Here is a 20,759-nt window from a genome sequence, read left to right on the forward strand (position 1 = left end):
ATGCATGTAAAATGCTACCAAGTCTGACACCTACTTTGTCTCCAGTGTTTTCCTTGTGTAAATGACTACCTAGCTGCATGGAATTAGGAAAAATGTTTCCTGTTTCAAACAAAACTTTCAGCTTTCTGAGGTAGAAGTGAGTGGAAAGGAGTATAACTGGGCTTGTTTTATGTGAGAGAAACAGGCATGAGGAAGTCAGAGAGCTGAATTGAGCTTTCCTTTTTTGGTGAAAGTTTCTGGCAAATAAAATGCATAGATGAAATTAAATTAACCCCACTGCCCTCCAAATCATGGATGAGGGATTTTGGCATACACTCTTTTTCATCCAGTTTTATGGACGACATTTAGATTTCCACTGTCTCAGTCCTAAGAGCAAACTTTTGTCTTTTTGATAGCTGAAATAGAGAGACCTTGTTCTAATTATGAATGAAAAATTTAAAATGTAACATTAAAAAGGTAAAATAAAAACCCAGTTACAAGAGAGTAAGCTTTGTTGAATGCACTTTTGTATTGCAGTATTTTAGAAAAGTCACTCACTAAAGATTTTTTTTTAATGCAGAAACATAAGATAATTTCCTTTTTTGACATGCTTTACCTTTGCAAAGTTACTGGGCTGTTGACAGGTACAACAAGACATGTGCTACGCTTACATGCTATTAGTGCAGTAGGCTTTGAAAAATGTCTAATGCATTGGCATATCTGACAATTGAGGGTATTAGTTAACAGTAAGACACTGTAAATAGAGTGAATTTTAGCTACAGCTGCTGACTTGAGCACTCAGTCAACATCTACTGTACAGGGCTGAACTATATACAACAAATAATGCCATTTTATGCTATAGAGATGGAAGTTGGCGTTATACAGTGTGTATGGTTCAGTCTGAGAGCAATGATAATTGCAATATATTGAAGTTCTGCATTGTAATAAAAATAGAGACCATTAGTGGATACCATTTATGTCATTAGTATTTAGTGGCTGTGTGTTGCAGCTTTTTTAGTGCTCATAAAACTGTCTTTGCTTGCAGATATGTGACAGCACTGATATAAATTTAAATGTTTAGAAATCCATAAGACATAAAATAGAGATAGTAAATAAGGGCATAACATTATAGACAGAACCTTAATAATTTGGCACACAAATGTTTATATATTTGCATGTCTAGTAAAGAGATTAGCATAATGGTGATCACGTTTATACTATGGAAGAACTTGATTAAAGCAAGAATAACAAATAATATAAAATTGAGGCACATCATGCAAAAGCAACAGAGAATTCTTTCAGGTTCCCAAAAGGGAACGTGTGGTGTTAGAAGGTACAGCCTCCAGTACATCTGGTGGGATATTGATTTTTCTCTTTATAGACTTTTTACTAGTTCGAACACCTGTTCCACTAACTAGTACTACAGTTGTTCTTAAGAAGTGATTATGTTAATTAACCAATAAAAAAAGAAAATAAGGTTGTTAGGGAACCCTAGGATAGAGATTGGCTGGCATTTCTTTAACAGTAATGGAACCAGCCAGCATAGGGAAGGTCATACGATGTCTAAACCAAAACAACAGTATCTTACAGGAATTTGGAGGCTGGTGTGAGGGCAGTGAAGGAGCTGGGTGAGGAAAGATGTCTTTGGAGGATGGGGTGGGGAGGAGTCCAGGATTATAGCACAGGAGGATTTCCCTAAGTACTAAGCATTATTCATGTGCCAGGCATGCAAGCCATTTTGTTTGGGCTTCCCAGTGTAAGATTTTTGTTCAAGAAATTTGGGACATTTGGAAGCCTGTTTGATTTCCATGCAGATCTCTGGGAATGCTGTCTTCTTCCTTTGATTTAAGGAATGTCACTTGGATTCTGCTGGAAGCTACTCTAAGATCTTTAAGAGGTTCCCACCAGGGTTGATTTTTCCTTAAGAAGTTCCTACTAGGGTTTATTTTTGCTTTAAGACTATCCATTGTGCTTTACTGTCCCTGGTTTCTATATCAGTGACGGATTTGAAGCAAGAGATTCTGAGACTTGCCTTCTGCACACCCCATCCCCATCTTCTTTGGCTCTGACCTTTATATCCTGGAAACACCTTGGAGGTTTGTCACAGAGCTCTCGGGGGATTTGGAAATGAAATTACACAGCACTAAGGGAGAACACAGAAAACTATAAAAACACTTCAGTCATTAGGAGTGAAGTGACAGGAAGCAATGTTAGAGGCTGAATCTTTCCAATTAATTTTCCTTTCAGAGCCCTCAACATTTTTATTTCTAAGTGTGTATGAATGCTTTGGCAACATTTCTTGTGTCTTTCAGAAGAAAAGATAACCTTTGATAAACTTTCTGAATCTCTTGACTAAACAACGATAGTACCCTGATTGTTTTGGGTCCTTGTAGTTGAGTGGGAAAGATGATCGTGTGAATTAGGGTGGGAATGTGCATTTGCAGAAAGCTTGTGGCTTATGTTAATAGTTGTTAAGGTTATAAAATGAGATGCTTTTCAGGAGCTCGGGTAATAAGCTGAAGTGAAACATAAGCTTTCTGTACAGTGAATATAAATAATTCTTTCTGTGGTTCCTAGTATTTCTTACAATCTAACTGTGGAAAGTGTTAAACTGGAAATCTTATTGTTCCTTTACAAAACATTTTTGTCTGTTTATCCATTCAAAATGGACTAAAATGTAAATCTGCAAAATGCTTTGCATCTTCAAAGCAGCTATTTGTATTCATCTAAATTCTGAAATCTTTTTGAAACTTCCATTTTTATTTCTGATTGTGGGATTCGGTGTCACTTCTTAGCACATTGAATACTGATGGCTTTGAACATACGGTATGGCACAAAGCGATAACTTGGCAGTGTGCACTACCCTGCTGAGAGACAATTCTAAAGGAAAAGTGATTTTTATGCTGGGGTTGTGGCTGATTTTAGAATTAGGGGAAATATTAAAGAGCATTAAAAAAAAAACCCTTTTAATTCCTCTATACACCTCTGAATTGCTTATTACCTTATTTATCTAAGCAACAGCTACCTGAGAGCAGAGGCTGCTTCCTGAAGCCATTCTCTACATAGAAGTGCACTAAAGCCACTAAGGGACTGAAATCATAATACAGGTGAACAGATGAGTTTTGCAGTAGAGAGTGTTACGCCTGACTGGGTCTGTGCACCCTTACCAAAAGCATACATAAAGGAAGACAAGTATTAGAATGATTCAAGTGAAGTGGGCTTTCTAAAAACCTATTGTGTCATAAGGTGGAAGGCAGGAGACTGGGTTTCTGGCAAAACCTGGGTGAGTCTGAGAAGATGCCATACTTCAAGGTATTTGTATCGGAGTAATTGTGGTAACTGTAGTTACTGTAAAACCTGGGACTAAATCTGAATGTAGCATATTCCCTTAAGCAGGACAAGCAGGTGTAATGTTTTGAGTTGGAAATGAATGTTGAAATGGTGGTACTTGAAAGTACCTGTATGACTATGTGAAGCAGATTTTCTTATTCTTGATAATGTGTTTTCTCTTCCTGTTACATCTGTTTAAGTTCACTTTTGTTCTGACTGCTAAGTGATACTTAGTACAAGAGAGCAACTAGACACTTCCTTTTATCTTGCAGGTAGACAGTATATCATCCCAGATTCTTATGGGGCATTCAGCCTTATTATGTTACTCAAATTACAACAGGTCACAGCTGAGATGCATTAGTGGAATTTAATAGGAAAGCTTGCCCAATATAGGCTCCCTTGTTCTTACTGCTTGTTATTGCTTTCATAAGAAGCACAGGGGATTATTGAAAGATATGTTTATGAAGTATACAGTGCAGTACAGCTACACACCAGGTTTATGCCAAATTAGGTCTTGAACCTGAACAGATTCAGACTTTTGCTGCAGTGTAGATTACAGTTCACTGTGTGACCTCACACATGTAGGTTGGCCTCCTCCTGGTTTATTTAATCCATCTGCAAAATTGAGAAAAACAAGTACCTCTGAAAAAAACAGGTATGCATCTGGGCCCAACTGTCCTGGGTAAATAAATTACAGAGAAGGCAGTGGCTCAACTGAAGGGATAATAAAGAGGAAATGCAAGTCTCTTTGTCTCCTACACACATTTATCATTAACTTAGTGGCTACTGTGTTTACATTTATTGGGTATGTTTAGTCTCACTGGACTTCCAGCAGAACAGATCTGGGGTCATCGTCTTTCCTGCAATTCAGTACAAGAGGAGCACTATGTGGTTGTCTTACTGGAGGGAACACAGGCAGCAGGCTTTAGTGACTTGCGAATGAATCAATAAAGCATGTTCCTGTAGATTTCTGAATTGTTTCTCATTAGGAATGGAATTGGGCAGCAGAAGATCGATTTGTGGGTTGTGGTTTTTTTTTTTTTTTTTTTGCCTTTTTTTTTTTGTTTGTTTGTTTTTTGTTTTTTTTTTTTTTTTTTGGTGGAGAATCAGTTTTTTAGCATTTAGACTGTGAATTTTCGGAGTCATAAAGCTTCATCAAAAATATTGTACCGGATTTAAGCTGCAACAATAATCATAAATAGTTTAAATGTCCCTTTTCAGAACACTCTTGTGAACTCATAATCATGTGAGACCTGATCTTTAGCAGTCTCCACAGCTGACCAAATCAGTGGAAAGTTGATAAACTCCCACAGCTGAGGAACATGGCTCATGGAGTAGCTGACATCATGTCAGTAAGAGATATTCAGAAGGTTCACAGGGAAGCGTTACTGTTGCCTAAGTATATAACTGAGAATTGTGTCTTTGTCATAGTTGCTTACAACAGCTCTTGACAATTGATGTGTGACATAATTAAACTCTACTTGAAATGAAGTCATGCTTTAGCTGATTCTAAAGTAATTACCATATGGGTACGGAATAGGCTTAAGTTTTGGTGGAGAGGTGTTTGAAATCTACTTATTTTTGCTTCATCACTGAGTGGCTGTGAAGTTCTGAGGACATTTACCTTTACAGATGCGGTTCATCTCAAAATTCTTTTCCTGCATGGCACATACAGTCCTAATTGAGTGTGGTAGTAACACCCTGACAGTATGGTTTTAGGATAGTATAACTTGCTTATGGATAATGCAATGTTTATCTTAGAACCTATGCTTTTAGTATGCACGTGTGCCTTCCTAGCATCTTGAACCACTGTTAGTTTCATGGACAGACTGAGGACAGACAAGGGCAGTGCTGTATATGCAGTTCTTAATTTTTTAACAGGCTCATCAAGTAGGAATTCATATTTGCAAATCCTGAGGGAGCTGGGAAAACATGGATGAGCCACAGTGCTGAGCCTAGACAAAAATCAGCTGAATCAAAATGAAGAGTAGCATCAACAGTAATAGTTAGAAGCACAGAGCTTTATTAAGAACTGATAAATTGCCAGGCATTACTTTCCACACAGATAATGATGTAGGATGTTGGCTGTCAGCAAGTCACTACATATTCCAAAAGAAGTCCAAACCAAATATGTTATCATAATATGTATCATCACCTGTTATATATACTTAGCTTTAGCTTACATCTACATACCTGCAGAAAACAACAGTATTTTCCAGTAATTCTCTTGAGGCAGTTACATTAATGTTCTAGATGTAAGAATGTTCTAATGTAAGAATTGGTTCATGTAAACTATGCATAAATAGTTCATGAATCATTCATCGCTTGGTGCAAACCTGAATCTTGATTCTGCCCTGTTGTTCCCTCCTTGGGGTACCTGTGTAGACATCCTTCCCAGCTGACTGTAGAAGCGTGTAGATTTGCGTTTATCCCCAAAGAATGCCCATAAATGCTATATGTGATTAAAATGTTACAGCTCTGCTTGTGGTGCAGTAATAGATGCTGGTGGTACAGTGCCTTAGTGGGTGGTTTCTAGTTCCATTTTACGTTACACAGTCATAATTTGTGATACTGCTTTAGCATTGTTCATTGTTCTGCTGCAAGCATCAGTGGTCAGGAACTTAGGAAGCATGGGTGACCTTTGCAGCATCCTAGAGGTCTGGCTAGGATAACAGAAATCTGAATAGTTTATTAGAGCTTGATGAGAGGTGGACTTTTCTCTCAGTGTTTTCAGGTGGAAATCTACCCCTTTTTGGTTGTGTATCAATTTCTGCAGGATATCTTATCTGGGAGTAGGATGCAGCAAGCTGAAGCCATGTGCTCTCTGCCAAGAACAGAGCATCTCTTAGTTAGGGTGAACATCAGCAGATGTTTTTGAGGAGCTCTCCTAGGCAGGGTTTTAATACTGTCTTCGATGTCCGGAGGAGAACACAGTTTTAACCATGTAGAATTCTCTGAAGCGATTAATAATGTAGTAGCCATAATTAAGGGTCTGTCACGCAAGAGAGGAGTAAGAAACTGATCATTATTCATTGTCATGTTTACAGAAGAGCTTATACAGCTCTCACTGGAGACAAACTGATAGCTATCACTATGGGGGGACTATTTTTGCACTCACTAAAGGTGAATTGGTGTACATTATTTATTTTGATTTTCACAGGATCCATTACAAAGAAGGCCCAGAAACTGAGGACTTTATTCTTTCTTACTCAAGAAAACACCTGTTCAAGTCAGCAAGTAGTTTGATTGAATGAGGACAGTGAAACTAGTCCATAGTGGAAATTTTTTGAGAGGTGAGTGATATTTTTCCTTCAAAACTTGAGTGTGGTTAAATGAGAGGAAATAGAAAATCTGGTAAGTGGGTTGCCCTAAAATTACAACCATCCCTCAGAGCTGTGGGCAAGTGCTCTCTGTGTTGAACTAGTCATCATTTCCCTATGAGAGTGCCCCAAAGAGGAAAGTATCTGGATCTGCTCAGGAGGAACATAGGAGGTTTCCTTGATTCTGAACTTTGAATCCTTCACAGTAAAAAGACACGCCAAGGATGTGAATGTATGCATGCAATTGCTTACATGTTTCTGAATGGTGGAATTGCTCATACCTCTGAGTCCAGCTCATCCAAGTTGTGGTGTACCAGCAACTCCTTGGGACCAAAATACAGACTGCCAAAGCACTGTGTAGCAGAGAGAAGTAGGAAGTTAGTGAGTGGGAGTGACAGCCTGACAAGCTGAGCTGAGGAGACGTGCTTTTCAGTGTGGGGGGTAATAAATGCTAGTGTAAACTACTGAGAGGAGATGATAGATTTTCTGTTTACAGATTAAGACTGGAAGTATTTCAGAAAGACATGTTTTAGTCAAATAGGAGGTATGGCAATTGATGGAGAAGTAACCAAGTAAAAATCTGACGTAGGAGGTCAGACCAGAGTGTCTGGCCCCTGTAGATCATAACAATTTTTAAAATACTGAATTGAAGCCCCTCTGTGTTAGGGTCTGAGTAGCACATCTCAATGGACTTGTAAACATCCCGAGTGGCATTAAGATTTCAAATGGGATTGTAATGTTTGCATGGACCCATGTTGCGTGCCTAAGGACAGGTAGCCTTATAATCCTTGCTTGTCTAATGGAGATACCCAAACAGTGGACATGAGCAGTTAAAGACAAATGTGTTGTGGATGAAAAGGAGGAGAGTCAGTGACTATTAAAAAATATCAGACTGTCATAGAAAGATAATACTGTCTTTTGGCTTTAGTTCCACAGATGGACATTTAAAGCCCTGATGTAAATCCTAATGAAGTGAGGGGCTGGGGGAGTTCCACTGACTTCAGTGGGATCATTTTGAAGAACAGGGTAAGTGAGTTAGTGGACTGGGACAGCAGCATGCTACTGGTAACACGGTCATCTCTTCCATCTAAGGCTCTTTTTCAAGCCATGATAAAATTTGAACCACTAAGGAAAGTACGTAATAAGAACTTGATGCAGTGAAGAAAAAAAAACATTCAGAATGAAAATTTTGACCTTTGTGCTTCCCCTTCCTCTATTTCAACCTCATGTGGGCTTTGTATGAGCCTAGGAAACATACATGGAAGTGGTTCCCAGTTATTGGTAAATAGCATTGTAGAGTGTAATAGGGTTATTCTGCTGTGGGTGGAATAGGATTAGGGCCTTTACCGAAATAATGCCACTTCTGTCTGGACAGAAATACGTGCCAAAGCTTGTCCTTTGGGTTGGTATTTTGCTAAAACAGAACAACCAGCAATGTTAAACTGTGCTGTTTTAATGTTACTAGGGAGAAGTTTAGGTTGGTAAAAAAAAAAAATGCATTTTAACTTTCTGCGTAGCAATATAAAGCATTTCAGTTTGAGAGATCATATTAAAGTAAAAAAATAAGTATTTGCCCAAACCAAAAGTCTTTTGCCATTTCATTTCATGGAAACATGGAGTCCCTTAGGCATTTACAGTGTTTTGCCCTTTCTGTTTACATAGAACACTTTCCAGCTCTGCCTTAACATGTTCACGGGGTGGTATGGTTCACAATTATCACAAGAATTAGTTGAATACCATAGCAATTAAATATTTTTATGGCTTATTGTCACATTCTAAATACTAAATGATTCTGACAAATACTCTCTGAGAGATTTGACAGCTGACCTGTGGATTGTGTGCTGTGTTTGCTTACATATTTAAGCTACTAGTATTTCTAGGAAGCTGTAGTTTATTAATTATTTTATTGATGTTCAACTGATGTCTTATTAAATGTAAATTAGATATTTGGGAATAATAATTTAGTAGGATGAGTCAGGTGAGATTCCCCCCGGATGGTTTGTAATGAACCTTCAAATAGTTAATAATCCTAAATTCATAAATAAATTATTAAGGATTAAAAAAATGCAAAAATACTGAAATAAGCTAAGAAAATGTTAAGTGGTGACGAACAGACACAATGTGCTGGGAGATTGTATGACAATGTACATTTAGCACTAAGTCACATAAGTTAGAATAATGTCAATGCTTCCCACTCCTTCCAACCATTTAATATTTAGGCATGTATCTACCCCTCATATCCCATTATTATGCTACACCATTCTGTTCACAGACATTTCACTTTGCCTGGGAACAGTGTTAATTTAATACACTCAGCTGACCTCAGAGGCACAGAGATGACACGGCAGCAGCAGTCAGTGCTGCAGTATATCCTGCTGTTAGCAGAACTGTTGGGGAGACCGTGTACTTTTCTGGACAGTTGTCTGCAAACTCTTTTGGGAAAAGGAGGAGGGGAGCTGGCTCTCTGACCATACTGTAAGTGTCGAGAAGGACACATCTTCTCACTTAGCAATCTTTCATCTTTTCCATGGAAGACAGATTCCCAGTTGCTCCTCTGTTTTTCTCGAAGAGTTAGCAGGGAGACCTATGGTGTCCCTCATATAAGAAAAAAAGGAGAACCTACCCTTATGTAAGAAAAGAAGGGATGTAGCAAAGGAGAGGATTCTGTTAGTGCAAGTGTATTCTGGTTTGTTTTTTTATTTTTGGATCCTCAGCATCCTGCAAAGGTCTTAAGAGATCCAGAAAAACCTGTTTCTTCAGTAAAAACATGACCACTATCCCAGCCTTTAAAGACAGAGCTAAATCCCAAGGGAGTACTTAGTATCTGTATTTTGTACTCGCTGCAGTAAGAATTGCAGAAACTCAGCACTTTGTAAAATGCTGCTGGTAATTTGAAGAGTTAAGTCTTGCAGCAGGTTAATAAATGTAAAGAAGCTTAGTGCCTAAAATTAATTCTTTGATATGTCTGTCAGTGGAAGTAAGGGATACGCAGAATTCTGAAAATCTGGCCCTATGATCATAGTGTTACATGTAATTAGTGGTGACACAGGCATTCAAATAGGGATTCTGATGTATCCAATGTGGAATTTTGGCCCAAGGTAATTTTGGGTACCCTGATAGATGGTTTTCCTGGAATGTTAAATAGCTTAGTCACTGGCTTTCACCTAAAATTCTATTCCAGGAATTTGATGGTTATTGAATGGCCCAAAGGGTTGCATGCCGCGATTGAGAGACGGGACACAGCTTGATGCAAGCGAAGTGTCCGTTTTATTATGATTCCTCACATACTTTTATACTAGTTCCTAGATAGCGTGTTACACACTAATTGGTTTCTTTAAAGTATACCAAAGATTTATTTGGCTTACATTCTACATCAGGCATTCAGAGATTAGCTAATGCTAAAGGCTTTTTTCTAAACATTCACTTTCTAATTGCAACAGTCCTACCTACAAAAACAGTAACTCCCAGTTACAGGACATCTGCTCCACAGCGCCTAATCTTAACACAAACACCAGGTCAGCACCCCCTGTTCCTCCTGCACGGAGTTCTTATCTTATTCTTTCCAAGGTGTGACCAACAAGCTCCAGCACGTCTCCTTCTATCAATTGTGCAATGCTGGGGGTTTTGCTGAGACCAGCCAAACCCTGCCCCACATCTCCCCCTTTCTGTTGCGCAATAAGAACTCTTTTTATGGAGTGTGCTATCAGTCCTTGTAAGCATTGCAATAAACATGGGGGAAAAAAGTAACAAGAGAACAGAGACAGCCAAAGCATATACTGAAGACCCAGGGTTCATAGGTTTTACATAAAGCACAAGTGATTTTCGCAACTGGTGTTTCTTTACACCGGTTCATACAGTTCTTCCTTGCTTGCAGCGTTCAGTCCCCATTGTCTTGTCCCTCCCTCAGGAGGTTCACCAGTTTGTTGCTCGAAGGGCTGGTCCGAAGGATGATCGGAATTCTCACCAGATGATTGTGGTAGGGATTCACAGAAAGGTCGTATGCTCTTTGCCGGGATCCATCGAGGGCCTTTCTCTGCTGTTGCTGGGCGAAGACTTGAGGCACTGCTGCTTTCCTCCATGGAGGTTGGAATGTCGGCTGTGGCATTTGTGTCTGCGCGCGGTGCTGCCCCGCGCTCCGTGATCGTTTTCCCTGTATTGGTTGTCTCTGGAAATCATACTTAGATCGACATTGATTAGCATAATGACGCCCTTTTTGGCACCTGGGACAAATCCCAGGAGCCTGGGGCTTAGCACCAGTATTGGCAGCTAAGCAATTCCTTTTCAGATGACCGGGTTTGCCACAACCGTAACAGTTCCCCGGCCCTGTCGGGCCACGCATGGCCGCGAAAGCAGTGGCCATGGCCTCAAATTTATGATCCACAGTACCGATTCTATTACAAGCCTCTATCATCTCAACCAATGTAGGATTCGGATTCGGGAGAGATTTCAATAACTTTTTACAGTCTGCATTAGCGTTTTCGATGGCTAGCTTTAACAATAGGATTTCCCGCGCCGCTGTATTATCTACCTGGCGCTCCAAAGCCTGTTTCAGTCTATCAATAAACTGCATATATAAGGTTCTCGAGATTCCTGGGTAATGGTGGTAAAGGCTTTTCGTGGCTTTTGTAGGTCCGGGATTTTGAAAAAAGCCCTTCTCGCTTCCTCACGAGTTGCCTCAGGAGCCTCCCGTGGGATATCTCGGGCTTGAGCTACTGGGTCAGAGTGCTGACCTGTGCCGGTAAGGTGCTCGATAGTCATTGCAGCCAGAGCTGCATTGCCGTGACCTACATAGGTCGCAAGGAGCGCCTGGAGTCCCCCCCTCCAACGTGACTCCCATAAGGTGTACTGTGTTGGAGTCAATAACAATTGCGCTAGGGATTTTAAATCATGCGGAGTCATTACATAAGTATCAAAACCAGAAGATAACAGACTTGCAAAATACGGGGAAGAAAGCCCATGCTCAGTAACAGTACGACGCAGCTCCTTAACTACTGGAAAAGATAAAGCTTCCCACTGCGCCCCCCGCCCTTGGTAAGTCATAGGGGCCACAATAGTTTTTGCGATCTCCAGCTCTCCCTCCTTTAGGGCCTGACGCCTTATGTTAGCCCATACATCACGTGGGTCGGGGGGGTAGAGGTCTGGCTCCTTTTCAGAGTCCATCGGCCCCGGATCAAAGGGGTCTTCTTCCAGGGGGTACCCGCAGCACACACTTCGGAAGGCTCGGGGTTTGTTTTGTTTTCCAGCAGCATCAGAGGTGCTGCGGGAGAGCTCCCCTCCTTCTCTGCTTTATCTTTATGACTTTCCTCCTGGGCTTTTAATGTCTCAAAAATACTTCTCCACCACGGAAGCATGCGCTGCGCTTCGGCATCCCCCATCGTCGCAGCATCCCATAATTTTACTCCGACATCATCCCACAGTTCCTGTGTAAAGATTGTAGATGCAGTCACAGTGGGTATTTTTACTTGCACCCATTTAAGCATTGCCTTAAGATCAGGACCAGAAACATTCTTTCCATGCTTTTGAAGGAGAGCTTTCATAAGCTCATATACGTCTCTCTCTGAGGAAGACATCTGGCTTCCCGTGTTTCCCACAGCTCACCTCCCTACTCCGGAGGGATTTCGTGCTGGCCAGCTCCTGCTTCCTTTCAGCAGCTCATTCAATGTCCTGTGGGACTCACAGCATGCCACGCAGATAGGTGGTTGTTGAATTCTGGAGTCACTTCATTCCCTGTTTAATCACATCATTTCGTCCCGCATCACGTCGGGGTCACCAATTTGCTGCAGTTGAGAGACGGGACACAGCTTGATGCAAGCGAAGTGTCCGTTTTATTATGACTCCTCACATACTTTTATACTAGTTCCTAGATAGCGTGTTACACACTAATTGGTTTCTTTAAAGTATACCAAAGATTTATTTGGCTTACATTCTACATCAGGCATTCAGAGATTAGCTAATGCTAAAGGCTTTTTTCTAAACATTCACTTTCTAATTGCAACAGTCCTACCTACAAAAACAGTAACTCCCAGTTACAGGACATCTGCTCCACAGCGCCTAATCTTAACACAAACACCAGGTCAGCACCCCCTGTTCTTCCTGCACGGAGTTCTTATCTTATTCTTTCCAAGGTCTGTGACCAACAAGCTCCAGCACGTCTCCTTCTATCAATTGTGCGATGCTGGGGGTTTTGCTGAGAGCAGCCAAACCCTGCCCCACATTGCAAACTAGAAATTTGGCTTAATGCAATGTAGAGGGACAAAAGGGCAAATATGCTGCTTTTCTGATGAAAGACCTTGGTTGCTAGGAAGAGAGTGCTCAAGTGTTTGCTTATGTTTTGTTGGGGGTTTAACAGTGTGAAATAAACAGTTAACATAGTCCCTTTTAAATAATGTTTTTTTAAATAGTAAAACTATAACAAAGAAATTGCAGTAATCACATTTTCTTAAAAATTGAGAATTACAGCATCTCTAATTAAAGTGCTATATTTTTCAAACATAAATCTGCTGGCTAATAAATTTTTAGATATTTTTTGTAATTAGAGATTTTGAGATCAACTTACTGTTGAAAACCAGAAAATTCTGATGACTTTCCCTAACAGGGTAAGAACAGAGAAGTCACTTGTGTGATTTGCAGCATCCATAGCAAAATTACATTCTTTTTAGTAGTTGTGAGTGGTTATTCCCATGCATCTGCCAGGAGACCCACACATACAGAGAACAGATCCAGCTTGATTCATTCTTCACTTTTTCCCAGAAGTGCCAGTCCAGTATGGTCTGGTGGAACTGTTGGCAAGTTCTGTCCATGCAGTTGCTGACACTTTTCTGGGAAACCACATCAAGCAGTCGCTTGGGTCACCAGATGGCTGTTTCTCCTCCTTCCCGTGCCTGCACAGGCTGGGCTTGGAAGAAGGTCCTGCCCTGCTCCTGACATTGTTTGCACACTCCCCAGATTTCTTATCACTCATGTCAGCATGACAAAAAGCCCTTCCCAGGTTCTGCTTGCTGCCACAGCTGTAGGAACGCTGTGACAGATGAATAAATGGTTTGCAAGATCCCTGCCACTTTCTTCTCTAGGAATTACACAAGTCTTGAGTCTAGTTTCACACTTGGGGCTCCTTTTTGTTTCTCATTCTGCAGTTTTTATGCAGACAAAGGGGGTGTTGTAATTGAGAGAATTTGTCTGTATAAGGACTAAGAGATTAAATAGGCAATAAGCAGGCATTTAAGCTGTCTGGGGCCCTGTTTAACTCTGGTGTGTGTACATAAAGCTGGACTCCAGGAATGTAGCAAACGCCCTGCAGCCTCCAGAGACACCTACAGATCTGTGCTTCTGCATTTGCCCTTGTCTCCTTTTAAAATTCTACTGTTACTGTTGTTGCTGCACATCTTTATTCAAAGTTACATATGGTGAGGTGGAGTAGAGGATAACATCTTTGGTAATCAAAATGAAAGAGGAAACAAAGGAAAAGACCAATAATGCAAGACAATCATTAAGTGCCAAATATAATTTGTCAAAGGTGTTCCTTCTAAATTGGATGGAGGCAGCATTTTATCAGATCAATATCACCTCAGTTACTCCAGTACAGTCTTGGTAGCTTTTGGCTAACAAATACGAAGAATTGTGGCATGCCCTATGCTTAAACAGTAAGACCAAAGAACTTGGTAACCCCTGACTGTGATCAGAGAGCCCTGTAAAACTGGGATTGGCAATATCCAAGGGTTGGAGCTGTTACAAAACCCATCTATGGCCTGATTAGCTATGAAGCCAGCCTCGTAGATCAGTCACGGCCAGAAGTGCAAAGCTCAACAGCGAACTGAGCTCAGTAGTAAATATTACAGTTTAAGGAGTACATGCCCTGGTTCTTGGCAGTGCTATCCGTTGACTTCATTTGGAGTTTGAGCTGCCTGTTAGAGGCAGTGTGTTAAGTATTTAAGCCAGCTGTTGCTCATCTTTAGCTGCAAATCTTACCCAGCCTGATTCATTTAATTACCAATATAATGTGTTCTTGTTGCAACTTAAGGCTGTAATGCATTCTTACTCAGTGTTACTGTGGTGCAGCTGTAAGTCAAATACTGTGTTTTATTGCAAAGTACAAGGTGGGAATAGAGAAAACAGGTGTCATAGAACAGAGGGGCAACCTCATAATAGGAAATGGCATTTCAATTACATTTTCAGAGGGGGAAACAATATTGTAGGTATTTTCTGTATCAAAACATTATAGTAGTCTGACAGAAGCAAGCAGCTCGTTGTTTCTTAACCAGCTTTCACTAGATTTCACTGTGCAATAGGAGTCCCTGACTCTGGTACCACACTTCTCCATCTGTGGAGATCAAGGCCTCATGGACTAAGCAAACCTTAACAATTTAGCCCCAGGTCCGAAGAAGCAGTCTTTGGACAGCAATCCAGGCATCCTGATTCCTAGCCAGCACAACTTACACTTGAGACCAGAGGAAACGGGCCTCTCCAGTATCTCCTAGGAGGAGAGGGGCATACATACGCCTGCATACAAACCGGTGCGTCTGGCAACCTCACACCTTGCTGAATGACAGCTCTCCAGCAGGAAGGTTCATCACAGCTGCATTTTTGGTCAGGAGAATATGCTAATTTTTGCTTCAACAACTGTATATAACCTGCCAATTGTTCTCTCCAGTCTCTTGGGTTAACTCTATCTGTAGTTGAGTTTAGAATCCCCAAATGATTATGTAATAGGTATCAGATACCTGATAATATAACTGGCCTTTTCTAATTTTTTTAAAGTTGTATTAGTGTAATTTCTTAGGTGTCATCGTGTCTCTTTCAGCGTCAATCCATTGTGAATCATGCACACACAGCAGAGGAAGAACAGAACCTACTGCAGCCTGTGAGCAGCAAGAAATTTCAGCTGGATGACTGCATAAGGGGTTTGCAAGACCGCCAGTAATTTTTTACATTCAGAGTTAAATAGAGCAATAAGATGGAATTTAAGCTTTAGTGCAATGGATTGTGGCTCTTCAGTCAATCAAATTATAGTTCAATCAGTTCATTTTAATCACTTCTCTAGAGAGAAGTAAACCCCTATGTTGAAGAATATGCAGCAATTTTATTGATGGAAAGTTTAATTGTTTCATTTTTCCTTACCGTCTGTAACACACTAGACTTTTAATCAGTGGGAACTGAAGTTATAATGAAGTAAAGTCCACTTTCCACAGTTCACAACTAGCTGAAAATAATTGGGTTGAGACTCCCATCCAGACAGTGTAATGCCTCTGGCATTTTCCTGAAAACTACACTTAATTGCTTTGCTGATGTTGTTAAGTGGTCCTGAGGGGGATGAAGTAGTAAAGCTGCCCACATATGCAGGGAAACAATGCACAAAAAAATGTCTTACAAGGTCCTTAAAGGAGGACCAACTAGTGACTAGAAGACAATATATGGCTTTTTTTTTTTTTTTTTTTTTTTATTTTCTATGCCAGAGAGAACACACAGGAGAGGCTGATAAAATAAACTGTGGAAATTCTATAAACACCAACAGTATTTTTATTTAATGGCAGAAATCTTGGAACTAGCAGTACAGAAAACATGAAAGCAGACCTCTTGCAATCAAACCCACAACTTAAGGCTAGCCCAACTCACTTGGCATTTTTATGCCGAACGCCAGTTAGCCTGCTGCCTGCCTTCGGCACCTTGGGCTGAGGAACAGATGTACTCCCATCCCCGGGGAGGGAGGATGGCTTGCTCTGCGTGCTCTGAAGTGACAGGATGTGAGCCTGCTCTGAGCTGAAAGCCTTGTCCAGGCGTCAGTGGGACCAGCGCCTGTACCCCCCGTTAGGCTCTAAACGTAACCAGAGAAGGAATAACACACTTTGGAATTTCTCCTTATTTAGTGCATTCATGGAAGCCTTCCTCAGTTGAATGATGCCTGCTTCACATGATGAATTAACTGCTGGACTCAAAGAATATTCTGATGCAAAAAATATGTTAGTTATTTAATAGAGAAAAATATTTATTTAGGGCACATGAATTTGGTGGTGCCCATGAACTTGAATTCAGGGTTGGAGCTGGAGCTGTTTTGGGCAAGTGAGGACAAGAGGGCTAATTTATCTTTAAGCAAGTGGTGTTTTTTTTTCCCCTTGCTTGTTTACATATGCAGGCACAGTAAAGTCTCTCAGCAGCCTGATCTTCCTCAGCTGGTATTTGTGTAAACTTCAGTATGGCCTTTGCTTATTTTACTCTTGCTTTGAGAGGCTCTGAGATGAGCAGCTACCCCTTGACGACTTTCTAGAAAGGAACATGGGCAAAAATTTAGGCACTGAATTCTAAAGCTGAAATCCTAAAAGTTCCCTTAACCCTGCATCTGATTCTGGGTGCCCCTCAAGAGCCTCCAAGTTGGTACATCAAATTTTGGCCAGCAGAGCTCTCCCAGCACCTGAAATAAATGATGCGTTTTCTGCTGAAATATGCTTAAGTCTAGACAGGACTTGAGTACTTTGGCACGTAGCCCCACGTTAGCCTGACCAATCCCCATAATATTAATAAGCTTAAACATCTATTTCTCCTGTGGTGAAATAGTAACCTCCCCTGTGCTGGAACCACCAACCAGCTGCCAAGGAGATCAAGCCATTGGTTTTGAGAATTGCACTGGGAGTAGCCCATTGTGCCTGATTGATTGACTCTGCTGGCCTGCCTCTGGGAGAGCAGCTCAGCAGCTGCAGAGGTTGTGCTCTGCTGTTCCAGGGCTCCCTTTGTGAGGGGAGTAGCGTGGTGTGGAACGGTTGGAGCAAATGAGGGCTGTGTTGCGACAACTGATGGGAGGCTGTGCTCGGTTTTGTACTCGTACCGATGCTGAAGGCCTGCGGGAACCAGGGCAAGTCTTCACTGCAGCGGAAGAAAACCAACCTGATGTGGCTGGCTGAAATTCGCCACTGTGTTTGGCTGTTTGTTTCAGCGGGCACTCTCCCCTGGCTCTTCCTTTGGAGACAGGGTTGCTGTCCCAGAAGGAGGAGTGTTTCCTGGATTGTCACACAATACTGCAGTGTAGCTGCCCAGCTGGGCCTCATTTCCAAGCAGACCTGCTTGCTGGGTCTCTCATGATTTAAAGTCTTACCCTGGGTCTGAATGGAAATGAGAGGGAGTGGATGATTTGACACACACTCCCGATTCGACGTACTATATGGTTACATCATGGTGTGTCCTCCAGAAGAAATTCAAAATACATGTTCCTGTATAGGCACAGACCTGACTGTTCCCCTGATAAACTGGTCATGGGGAAAGATACAGTTTGCACGGTTGTCATCAGAGGCGGCGTATGTATTCATTTGTGGAAGCATGTCAGACACCATATGTCAGTAATATGCCTTTGATATGTTGGTGTCTGAATAGCTGAATGGCATATGTTTAAATGTAAACATCTGTTCTATGTTTGTATTGTCTGTATTCCTTATTTCTGTATTTTCTCTTGACTAAGATTTTAATTCAAACTCAGGAATAGTGTGGGATTCATTCTATTTTTAAAGAAATACAGTTTTTCTAGTTTTTCAGCATGTGACCAGCGTGTATCCTTTTACAGAAAAAAAGAAATCCATGTAAGAGTGGTGTGTTAAACCATGATGACAGTAAATTGGTTTTATCCAGAAATGTTTCTGATGCAGTTAGAGAACTTGCACTGTGACATAACTTAATAAAGGAATGAAATAACGCACTATGTTTGTTAGGCTATTTATTATACATGGGTGAAACTGAAAACTAGTGCCACAACAAAGGGATTCAGAAGCAGCTATTGCACCTGACCCATCAGGTGAGCCCCGGGAGCTGCATTCAGGGTGCTACAAGCAGCCTAAAACGCCGTTTGGTCAGAAGTAGCAAACAGCTGCTTGCTACGATAGCAAAATGGCAAGAGACGTTATGAACCAGCTGGGAATGAATACCTGGGGAGTCTCGAGGGGAGTGTCGAATGCTCACGTACAGGAGATACTTAAGAAACACCGCAGAGTGCGCGACTGCGTTGGACTTACCAGTGTGGTGGCAGGAAGAAGCTCCAGAGAGAAGCAAGCGCAGAGGCAAGTGGCATACTGGCAGAGTTTCAGGTGCTTCCTCAGTAAATACTTTGGCTCAGTGGGTGATCTTGCTTTCCTGAGCATCCCAGGACTGCTGGTTTCTACCTGCTGCTAAGAACTCACCCAATGTAGCAACGAATAAGAAATGTCAGCTCTTGGTGGACTTACCGCAGTCTGGTCTTTGTATGCTGTTTGTACAGCTTGCCTTAGGCCTTAAAAAAAACCCCAAACCAAACAGCCGTCATATACAAGAAAATTGAATCTGTCTGAATCCCAAAGCTTCATATCATTGTCACAGAACTACAGCATTTCATAGCCACAGCTTAAACCACACCAAAACAAAACAAACTGTGAAAAGCTGTGCTGTTGGAGCCACCAGCTAGTTAGTAAAAAATGACCAAAGTAGCCCAAAGTGCACCTGCTGCAATGGCAAAGCCGATGCGTGGGCAAGAGGAGCCCAGCCAGGCCGAGGTGCCTCAGAATCAGTGCCATCTTGTGGCACTTCAGGATATTAAAAAACCCACCGAGCTACAATAACTGCAAATGTCCTCAGAATCAACCGCAGCTCAAAAAAATAGCACGTGGTAAGTGCTATAAACCACAGTAAGGATATGTAAATTTGGCCGTAACTTCTGCAGTCGTGCATGGAGCGGCTCACAGCACCTGAATGATTAATGAGGCAAATGCCTACCAATTATGGCTCGCTGAAGGTGCACAGCGAGTTGCATGTAATTATAAATCCTGGGAACAGATGGAAAATTTTGCAGCATCAAAAGCCTGCTCCTTGTTAGCGGTGTCCCGCTCCGTGCAAGCGCAGCAGCCAGGCCAGGCAGCTGCCTCGCTGGGGCAGGGCCGGGCCGCCCGGGGGGCGCCTGCGGGGCCAGGGAGGGTGCGGGGGCCGGGGGCCCTGCCCCGCGTAACCCCCGCGCTGGCGGGCAGGTGCTGGCTGCTCTCGCAGGAGCGTTGCACCTGGCTTTGGCGAGCTGGGAGCTGCAGGCACTTGGGAGAGTTGTGCTTAAAGCAAACGAGTGCACCCAAATGAAATGCTTCTCGGGCTCGGGCTGCCTCTGCGTGACTTACACAGCGTCAAACACGTCACTCCGGATCTTTGACACTCCGTCCTGGCCCCAGCCTTAGCCCGGGCCCGCAGGGGCAGCCGCGGTTACTGATGCCATTAAAAAAAAAAACAAAACCAAAACACTCCTAACACCTATCCTCCTCTCCCCACGCACCCAAATAGATGGAAAGCACCTATTGCCATCATGTCATTTTGTATATCTACAAACCATGGAAAATATGTCTAAGTAAACATGTAACACCTATAATAGTTACTTACTGTATAAAACAGAATATATATATTATAAACATATACATCCTATATAAAGTGTTAACTGCAAGTGACATGAATACATATATAAAAGGTAAATACATAAAATACGCATATAAACACATGGCATATATAATTGTGTGTATATATGTATCCGTATAAAAAAAGATGCTCTTTCCTAATAATTGCCACGGTATCAGAAGAGGACGCCCATTATTCCTAGCAGCGTTACATTTATCGCATACAATGGAAGGAAGCAATAGCAGCAACTTGGAGGGGCGTTGGAAGCGCTCGCTGAGGCCGGTTGCCGGTCGGAGGGTGGGCTGGCTCACAGCTGGTACGTGGGGGAGACGCTGCTGCCTTGCTGCGTCGGGGGATGCTGACGGAAGGGGACAGACTCTCGCGTGCCTGTAGGTAACACCGTGGCTCGGTAACACCTTTAATGGTTCCTCGGCTCGTGACCTGCTTTGAGGCTGTTCAGGCAAGCCAGACGTTTCCCACAGAGGCCGTTTGGGAGTGGTTACGGCGTAGTAACAAAGTTATAGTCTTATGTCTGCTTTCTACTGTCTCCACTTCTGTAAAGTATTCAGAGATTTTATTTCTTTCACTGATTATTACATTCTTGTAGTTTGTAATTCTTGGATTAAAACCAGACTTTTTTTTTTTTTTTTTTTTTAAGGAAAATGCAAGGTTATTGTTATCAGACCTTCTGAAACAGAACTCATTCTCACACTACACACATTCCACTCAAGGACTTAAGCCTTGATGCTCATT

At 41.8% G+C, this 20,759-nt stretch overlaps 2 long non-coding RNA genes across 3 annotated transcripts; one reads left to right on the forward strand and one right to left on the reverse strand.

Moving 5' to 3' along the window:
* The first annotated feature begins 5,083 nt into the window (after window positions 1-5,083).
* Window positions 5,084-18,303, forward strand: LOC122153908. 2 transcript variants are annotated; one of them, XR_006165766.1, is made up of 2 exons: window positions 5,084-7,655; window positions 15,427-18,303. It is a non-coding gene; the product is annotated as an uncharacterized LOC122153908 (long non-coding RNA). The 2 variants fall into 2 exon arrangements; XR_006165767.1 differs by having other exon boundaries at window positions 5,084-6,602.
* Window positions 9,878-15,437, reverse strand: LOC122153907. Its single transcript, XR_006165765.1, has 2 exons — window positions 12,228-15,437; window positions 9,878-12,049 (listed from the first exon to the last, which is right to left on the reverse strand). It is a non-coding gene; the product is annotated as an uncharacterized LOC122153907 (long non-coding RNA).
* Window positions 18,304-20,759: the final 2,456 nt, after the last annotated feature.

This window comes from Tyto alba, unplaced genomic scaffold (assembly GCF_018691265.1).
Source record: "Tyto alba isolate M040663 unplaced genomic scaffold, T.alba_DEE_v4.0 Super-Scaffold_26, whole genome shotgun sequence".
Taxonomy (NCBI): Eukaryota; Metazoa; Chordata; class Aves; order Strigiformes; family Tytonidae; genus Tyto; species Tyto alba.